Below are 9,550 nucleotides of genomic sequence, written 5' to 3' on the forward strand. Positions count from 1 at the left end.
CATATAATGGGTGTTAAGAGACTGATTTTTGCTGTTTTGCTGGCATTGTTTTAAAGTAGTATTCTGTTTAGTAAAAGCAGAATAAAGTCCATTCCCTGTGGAAGAGTATCCCTTTTCACCTCAGAGCATTGATGAGGATCACCACTGTTTCACCTGAACATATAATAAGTTACTGAAATGCATAGGAGCCATAAAAAATTGTTACTAGATAATTTTAGGATTTGCTTTCTGCTTAGAGTTATGAAAAATTATAATTTTGTTTGTAATAGTGGTCATTACTTTCGCCTGTTGTCCATATGTTCTTAATAACATGTTTTCTAGTGTTTTTAAGCATGATGTTGTCTCTGATGGGTGGGATTGTTTTCACTACCCAATTGACTTCTGCACCTACCTCCCAACCTATGTCTTTTCCTACTACTACTTCTTTGCATTCTTTTCATATCTTACCTGAACACGAGCAGATTAGAAGGTCGGAATTTGTGAATAATTCCTTTGTACAGTTTCAGCATCAATACCAGTTAGTAATGAACATCACAAATTGTTGGGTGTGTGGTTTTATGCCACATACTACAGATAGAGGTATTCCCTATTTGGTTTTGTCATTTAGTTACAATGGACATATCAGACGATGTTTAGTTATACCAACGAAGTCTATCCCTTGCGTTGCATGAAAGATAATTTCAGTAATAATGCCTTAGTGAAGGGAATAACGGATAATATTGACATCGATTCAGATACAGAATGAGTGATTGCCTATGTAAGGGCAAAAGGAGGGTCTGAGGTTCTGTGAATTCTGAACCTGTGGGTTCCATTTTGTGTATGGCAGCCATTGTGTGGTTGCCCTCACATAGGCCATGATTGTGGCTGAAACAAGTCTTTTAAGGACATGTCGACCTTAGCTTGAGTTTGTGCTGACTCCTGTTTGACATGAGTGAACTGACCCTGTTGCCTGAAGCTGACCTTGTTAAACCAGTTCCTGCCCTTTAGCTGATCAAGATTGAGGATCAAAGCACAGGACATTGTAGAGTTTGGTATGCACACACACACCCCTTATCTGTTTTCTGTTCCTTCTTTTATGGTCTGTTTATGATATGGGTCCTTTTATTATGGGTTTGTCCGGCGTGTGTAAGAAGGAATGTTAGGTATTTTGCATGCTTGCAAAAGCTAGAACTGCCCCTTACTTGTATGCTGAAGTTTATAACCCTGTGAGCATATAAAAGGCCTCTGTTCTCTGTACTCTTCAGACTACCTCATTCAGTTGCTACGGCTTCTGTGTGACGTGGCCTCACTTATTAAATTTAATAAAGATGTATTTTCATATTTTCAGCTTCTGTGCCAAGTTCTTTTTTTTATTAGTAAGTATTCCCTGAGAATGAAGATTACAGTTCTTCAGAGTGGCTACAAAAATCCACACTCCCAGATATAAAACAATACTTAACTTTACTTACAGATGGCGTTGACTTACGAGAATTCTTACTTGGACCTCGCAAACCACGTCATAAACGTTTCATATACACCGGTATATACGCTGCTTACAATGAAGCTTGGAAAGTCACGCAAATGGAAACAGCTGAACGAATACGAGAAATTGATAGTATTAATTTAGAGAAAGCACTATCTGTAGTTGAGAATGGGTTAACAACTCTGTCGTCCAGAATGTATTCCTTGGACAGCATCGTATCCTCTGCCATTGACATAATGGAACAGGACTTGCTAATGTTACAACATGGCCATTCTCAATTACGTTCTATAATGCTGTTAGGCTGGACGTTACAAAACCTTAATTCTGGCTATATGCCTTGGCATCTAATCAACACCACGTCACTGTTTACTGTATTTAACCTTACAGATAAACAAATCTCTTTGGCACAGAGGGGAGATGACTATACAATGCTGAGCATAGAAAAACTGGAGAGATTACCATTGACCGTTTCTGAGAAACCATCAGTTGAATGGATAATCCATGGCACCATCACGATACCAGAGACGATTTTCCAGTTTCAATATTGCTTAAAACACATACCAGGCCTGTATGGAAGGTTGGGTAAGGAATACATAAAGTCGACCTGGGATTTACCATACACACACAAATGTTGGAGTGGGGGGAAGGAGGTATTTCTTAGTGGAAGAAATTGTAAAACCATATTAAGCGGTACACTTCTGTGTCAAGGCATTAATTTACATGGAGCCTGTGAGGGTTCTTCACATAACTTATCATGCCACCTGCAGGGTTCCCTGGCAGCAGTGATAGATCCAATTTTTAGACAGCTTTCCAATGGAAGCTACATAATGCTGAACGATTACAGCTGTTGTGGAATGATGCCAGGAATAGCCTATCTTGTTAGTGTGTCAGCCAGGGTCACTTGTTGTATGCAAGTATTGTTTCCAAAAACTAAGACAAACGGGGAGTCGCCACTATGGCCTTCACTGAATATATCTTCTATACAAAATGATACTTTAAGCAGAATGAAAGCCATTCTTTTACAAAAAAACTGTGCCAATGACCTCGTCCAGAGAGACGTATGATCTGCAAGTTGCAAGGTCCTCTCCAGAGATATATGCATTATTTTCAACAAACTGCCCAATACATTTCGCAGAAATGTTAGGTCGTATCTTAAACATGTCTTATACCAGCGGTATTGTACATGTATTTGAGACTATTTTTTCGGGACTGTTAGCACCCTTTGAGGCAGTCTTTGGTATTTTTCCTTACTTCGTGCACTCTGTGTTCGGTGGCCTACATCTCATCCTGGGACTCATAGCAGAGATCCTGTTTTTATTCCTCCTGCTCCGTGATGGCAAGTCGGGCCACCAGCGATAACCAAATTACAATGGAGAATGCTCTCCTGGCCATGCAGTATCGTGAAAGAATAACACAGATCCTTGGCTTGGCTCATTTGAGAGATCTGAATACCACATGGTTCCTGTCATTCAGACCAATCTGGCAAGATTGCATCTTACCTGTTCTACGATGCCTGCTTTGTGGAGAGGAATGCGTGTTAGATGTCTGTCTAACACTTCCATCAGCAATGCCAACGGATGTTGACGCTTTACTGGGTCCAGTAACGGCTCATGTATTATGTTGCCCCCAACGGCTACCAATCCTGATGACGGCATTCATTGATATCTCACCGGCAATTCCAGCTGACGGTGAGATACGCGGACCAACAGGCACACAGGTACCATCTGCTGTGAACATTGCTAATGCTACTGACGCTGACGGCGATGTTTCACATCTGTGTACACTTGATCTTCTTAATGAAGTGGTTCAACTTTCATCTACTGTGTTAGACGATTTCTTTGCCAGCTTAGATGACTTAATGTTTTCTCCTGACACCGAGCATAACTTTTGAAGTTAGCACACAGCGTTCTTTGAAATCTGAAGTTCGACCTTCACTTTTTTCAAAAAAAAATTTTTTCTCTAACTTTGGAACGCTATTTTTTTTTCCTCATCAACGATTTGATTTGACTTTTTTCCAAAACGCAATGAACTTTGGCACAAAGCAATCTGCTTAAAGTAGAACAACTCTTAGAGAACCAGAATTCTTGAATACTTCCTAGGAACAATATTGACCTAATACGCATACTAAAACCAAAACAGCTTTGTATATTCTGCTATGGGAGGGTCTCGACTTTCTCTTCTGTAACTAAGAGCCATTTCATAAATGTAATTTTCGTGATTCATTCATTAGCATTGCTAATATCATATCATATGCTTACAATGAAATCATTGCCTTCAAATGCGTACTGTACAAATGCTTATTTTATGTGTACAACCATTTTCAAATGCATTTTATGTATATTTTTGGGTGGGATTGTAAACACATGCTCTACATTATATGTTTTAGTGCTTGAACTTCGATGAACATGATAATGTGGAGTGGCTGTTGTGTAACATTTTAGGACCCCATTGTAATTTTCCTGATTCATGCCCTTATATAGGTATAAATCACTATATCCTTACATAGGCATAAGAATCATAACCATATTTAGACATAGCTCATGCAGTCCAAATACGGAAGAGCTACATCCACTAGTACCGAAAATCCACAACGATTTCTTGGAAAACTCAGCTTCAGCAGCTAGGGACTTCCCCTTGCTCGAATACTGACTTGTCCAAGAACTCATGGAGTTTTCAAAGAACTGAGACTCTTTGATGACGTTATTATATCCACCTGTACGTCAATCTCGGCACCTTCAAGGTATAAATATGCCCACACTTGCCATAGCAAACACACAGTTTGGAACAGTTCGACTATCTACTTCCCCGACACGCCCTGCTACTGCAAGTGCCGAAGGAAGCCAACCCTCCAGCAGACGCAATGAGAGAGATGCTGTCTTTTCTCCTGCCGAGAAATCCAGCTCCAGTGTTTCCAAGCTACTCTTGCGGGTTGCTGGGTATTCGAGTCCTGAGCCTGACCTTCTTCATTCCAAATCAAGGTACGCAGATGATTAGACCCTTAGAGAAATCTTGGACAGATTCTTGCAAAAGAATACTACATTTATGCTACACCTCACTTACTTCTTCCCGTATTTTAGAAGCACCAGTTGAGTACTTTTAGCCTCTGTTATTTATGTATGTATTTATCTATGGTTTAGGAACCAAACAATGCTCTTACAGTCTTATTTTATTCTACTCTTTCTACTGTATGCATTATATTTTGCAACCAGTTTTACGATTGTAGCAGTTCATTTCTTATGCTTGAGAAAGAAGACTGTTCAATAAATCCTTTTTTTTTAAAACGCCCGTCTATCTATTTCTCTACACCTCTGGTGAAACAAAGCATGCACGATTGACTGAGTGAAATATCTATCTATTGTTTCCACGACTCTGAAGATCAGTTTTAACTTGGGGAAACAAAGTTGTCATGTTTATGCGGGTGTCAGAAACTAAATCCCTTCTTGTGAATTCGAGAACGTTTCTATTGACCTCTGAGCTAGCTGGCGCTCACAATTAAGTCTAATATATTTTGATAGAGACCTAGTCGACATAAGTCCTACGTCACATCTATAGGATATATTATTCAAATGCGTAGAGCCTATTGGGAATATAGGAATTACACTACAATCTTAGAGGCAATGTGTAAGGTATTTATGCAGCACTTCAAACAACGAGAAAGTGAGAACATAACGCGAGAAAAATATCACACAAATTTAGAAAAATAGAGCAAAACGGAAGAAATAAATAAAGACAAAATCAACAAAAATCCAATCAGTAGAACCGGAAATATGCAATTTTAAATATAACGCCACCAAATAGCCTAAACCTCCACCCGTGGCTATCTGGTAATGGTAAACGTGGAGAATGTCACAAGTTCAGGCCGACCTCAATGGTGCGTCAGTTGGATACAGGGACCAGGTTAGTCCGCTGAAAAGTTATCTTCTCAGTTAGCACAAAGAGTCCTGTTGGGTGTGGAGCGGGCCGTGAGGAGCAGAAAAGCATCATGGAGGGTCGTCGATGTAGTGTGAAGAGCAGGCCTGGTTTTCAGTTGCGGTCGTTGCTGCTGCGTGAAGATCCTGCAGTTGTTGTAAGTGGGCGGGCTGCAGCCTCTCTGTGGTGCTCCACACGAGCGGTTGATGCTTTAGCGCAAAGAGCTGGGTTCATGGAACTTCGCACTGGAGAGCTGTACAAGTGAATAGGTTTGGGTGCCAACATTCGCAGTCGTGAACAGCCAAAAAACAATTCAGCTTTTATGAGGCCACACCAAGGGTCCAGGACCTAAGGGGCACCACTTGAGGGTGGCCAAGCTGGTTCCAGCTGTATTTGGTAGCTGGTTCAGATGGTTGTGAGCCTGTTATGTCCCTCTGGCTCTGAATAGGAGGCCAGAAGACTAGCCCTTGCAGTCACTCAGAGAGTGCTAGGCTCAGGTGCAACTAGAATGGCAGCAAAGCAGCAATACAGTGATGCCGCAGTTCAGCAAGGCAATAGTCCAGCAGTACAGCAATACAGCTGAGTGGCAGTCCTTTTAGCTGCACAGCAGTCCTTCCTTCTGGCAGAGTCTCCACAGGTCCAGAAGTGTACTGAAGAGTTTGTGTCTGGGTCCAATATTTATATTCTGTGGGTGTTCTCTTCAACAACTTATACAAGCTAGGCAGGAGATGGTATCACCCATATTGACTGCCAAATATTAACGGATTTGTCAAAATGGAAGGTTTTCCTCCATGCACAAAACTGCTTTGATCAGAGAGAATTGCTGGTGGGACTACCCTAATAAATCTATGCATTAAAATCTCACAGGGCACTTTTAGGTTGGAGATATAGCCCACCAAGAAAGAATAAGGAACGGACCCCTATTTCATTACATCACTGAGTAGAGGAATCAGATGGAGTACAGAGCCCTTTTTGCAAATCTCACCTGAGAGACTTTTTGCCGATGTGTTTTCCCTATACTCCAGACTTCAGAGCAGCATCGTTTTCTACAAATGAAATAGCCCCTTCCCATGGCAGCTATGTTTCTTGTAACAAAGACAAGAGGGTTAACACACCTAATCACTCCCAAATCTCTTTCTTAAACTCATCCTTCTCCTTGCATATCACATGGATGAAATTGTACAGAAATCCATAAGGTGCTCCCTCTCAACTTTTATATTTGTGTCTTTATTACAGACTAATGGAATATGATATTTGTTGTTTCTTTGATCATAGGTTTTGACATTTGATTAGATTTCCCTCACCAATCAAAACTTCTCTGGTCAATATTATCTCGGTTCTCTGCCACTTTTTGAAACTGAAATGTATTATAAATTGCGTTTCCACACAGTGACTTGATGGCAAGATATGCATAAGTTGCCATTTGAACTTGTACCAGCTGACAAAAGACAAACGTAAATCAGTTTTGCTCTTATCTAAATAGAACACAAACCTTTTTTAGGAGGTCATAATACAATTACTATAAACATATCTGTGACACCACAATTTTGGAGTGATTGTTGGGGACTACCTTTATCAAAACGGATCACATATCAAGTGGATCATCCCAAACTTCACTGGTGTCTTAAATCCTAAAAACAATTGCTACGCTAAACAGATTTCATACCAGACATTGAGATGAACCACTCGGCAGAAGAGTCACTTAATCAACAATTGGAATTCGTTTTTGTTGGTCTTAGGACTCTGTGCCCTTTACCATTGCTAACCAGTGCTAAAGTGCTTGATCTGACTTACCTAAGCATTGTAAAAATTGTCTTATACCTAACTGGAACATTTAATTTACTTATACGTACCTTGTAGAGTGGTAAAACATATACCCAGGGCCTATAAACTAAATGCTATTAGTGGGCTTACAGCACTTATTGTGCGGCCCACTCATGTAACCCCTTACTATGCATACCACCAGCACCCTCAATGCAGTTTTAAACTGCCATTTCGACTGGACAAAAACCCCCTTATCAAGCCTTAAACCCTTTTGTTGCATATCAATTACCCCATAAGGTAGGCCCAAGGTAGACCAGAGTGCATTGTAATTAAAAGGTTGAACATTTGCTTTTAAGTTTTACATGTCCTTGCAGTAGAAAACTCTTGAATTCTTGAACCCTGGGTTGCATTATTGCATTTAATAAGTGCTAACTTTTGATTGGGAACAGGTGGACATTTTGCGCTTGAGAAATTGCAAATAAAACTCCTCTTTAATGGCAAAATTGGATTTTAAGTTACAATTTTGAAATTGGCCCTTTTAACATGATATATTTATCTTAATGGAGAGTGATCCGATTTAGGACCTAGGGGGCTGGGATCAATAAACGGTGTGTCTAAGTGTACCCCATATACCATCAATCTTGAAAATGTGCATAGAGAAAATGTTACATCTTTGTTTCTCTGGTAGTCAACTTATGACAACAGTAGCATTTTGTAAATTGTAAAAGATGTACACTGATGTTACCATGTGTCAAATATTAATACAACATTGTTACCCCTAAAGCAAGGACAAGGGTTTGTGTATATAATTTGATATCTTTCTTCTTCATTAATATCCTCAAAAATGTGAAGTCACAGTATGGTACAATGCAAATTTGGGTATTGACGACAGTTCTTCATGAGAACACAACTTTCGCAAAAGGCAGCCAACATGAGTTTCGTTGTGTGCTTTTAGGCACAAACGACTTCTTCAGGGCTGCAAAAACTCAAACAAATGTACACAATTAACATTTAAACCTATCCTATTCAGGTTAAGCCTTCACCTTTTGTTAGAGGATAGTAAGTGAATTACTTCACCCAGTGATAACGGATGGCTAAGGTGAAACAAAAACAGGAAATCCTTAATAACCAAGAAAAACGTAAGAGTGTGATGTAAGGGAATTAATACAAAAATACTGTTAATTAGGTGAGAGCAGAAGATTATTGTGTCAATATGAAAGAAGAAAAAGGAAAAGAAAAAAGTAAGAGGAGAATTAACAATTACCCTAGTTAGAGTCAATAAAACCACTGTATCTGTAGTGGTATAGATACTAATAGAAGTTAAAAGCAATTTGTTAACATTACATTCTAACGATTTGATGTAATGATCCGAGGAGGCTGCTTCTTACGAACATCTGTGATATTAAGTTTATTTGTGTGACTTTATACTACGATAAGTAGGGAATATACTACAAGACCTGATTGGAATAAGTACCACGTATCATTGTGAAACATTGCGTAACTTGTGTTATATTTTGCTCAGGGTGGAATACTAATTTGTATTATCAATTTTGCATGTGATAATTTTTACTTGAGCTTTCCCTATAAAAAATAGATTCCCATTTAAATCACTAAAATGTATTGAAGCAGATTGAGATGCATCGAGCTGCCATGAAAGAAAATGCAAGATAAGCATTTACAAATAATCAGACTGTGTATTTTGGCCTCAAATTCTGAATGAATGAGGGAGTAAAATGGTACAAGAAGAAATCAATCATGCCATTGGCTTAACTAAATATTTTGTATACATTTATTTTTACAAAAATATTGCCCCATTGGAGTTAATCTTATAAAACGGATCAATATATTTTCTTAAAGTATATTGTAGACACATTATTTTTGTCAGATGTTATTTCTAACCATGTAGTTTAGTTTGTATGCAACCACTTGGTCCAGGTTCCTCTTTCAAAGACGATGGGCCGCAGGCAAGCCCTAACAGAGTAAGTGATGAGACTACTGCTTTCTAAATTGGTCCCATGTATTATGGGAGTACACGCACACTCCGCAAGTATGCACATATGTTTCATAGCACGTTAACATTCTAAAGCAATCAATCAAGCAGGATGTTCATAAAGCACCACAGCCTAATGAGGTTTTTAGAGGGAAATCACAGTGGTTTTTGCTCAAAACAATTGGGAATCCAATGCCTTCCTGAAATAGAGAAGTTGAACGATGACCTTGAGTTAGTCTAGAAATATGTTCCACTGGGAATAGGACATGTTTGGAATCCCTCTGTGTGCTTTCTTACCGAAACATAGCTAGAAAACAAAGTAAGAAAAGTTAGAAAGTCAAGTTTTACCTTTACTATATTGAGGCCCTAGTGGGTTGATATTCTGTGAATCACTGGTGGAGGAACACAGGGGCTTTGCGGAAGAT

The sequence above is a fragment of the Lissotriton helveticus genome, chromosome 4_1 (assembly GCF_964261635.1).
Source record: "Lissotriton helveticus chromosome 4_1, aLisHel1.1, whole genome shotgun sequence".
NCBI lineage: Eukaryota > Metazoa > Chordata > Amphibia > Caudata > Salamandridae > Lissotriton > Lissotriton helveticus.